Below are 545 nucleotides of genomic sequence, written 5' to 3'. Positions count from 1 at the left end.
GGGAGAAAATTGTAAAGGAGTGCCTCGGTCGTACTACTAATAATAGTAATAAATAGCCTTTGTATAGCGCATGTCCCCACTTGAAAGCAAGTTCTATGCGCTGTACACTATAATATTACCCCAGCAGACCACAGAACACTCAGAAACATTCTCAGCTTCCTGGGAAGCGTACAGAATACTATTGGGATGTTGTATCCGTCTCAGCCAAGGATGGCTCTGGCAGGCAGAGTTGGATGCCGTCTCCAGATTGATCTAACTTGTGTCGATGGCGGGGTGAAAAAAACAATACCTACATTTTAAAAAAAAAAGAAGAAGAAAAGTTCACCTGAGCTCAATGTCATTTCTCGTGACTGTGCTTGGCCTTGGAAATGACTGATGGGGTTCTTGTGGTGCTGTATAGTTCTATGGCGAGCGACGACAACAAAGAACTGGTGTATCATTTTACTTGATGGATTGATACTATCCTTCTCCCTGTCTCTCACACATTCTCTCTCTCTTTCTTTCTTTCTTTCTCTTTCTCTTTCTCTCTCTCTCTCTCTCTCTCT

Source organism: Aplysia californica, unplaced genomic scaffold, assembly GCF_000002075.1.
Source record: "Aplysia californica isolate F4 #8 unplaced genomic scaffold, AplCal3.0 scaffold00359, whole genome shotgun sequence".
Lineage (NCBI taxonomy): Eukaryota > Metazoa > Mollusca > Gastropoda > Aplysiida > Aplysiidae > Aplysia > Aplysia californica.
Note: the sequence above shows the minus strand (reverse complement) of the source record.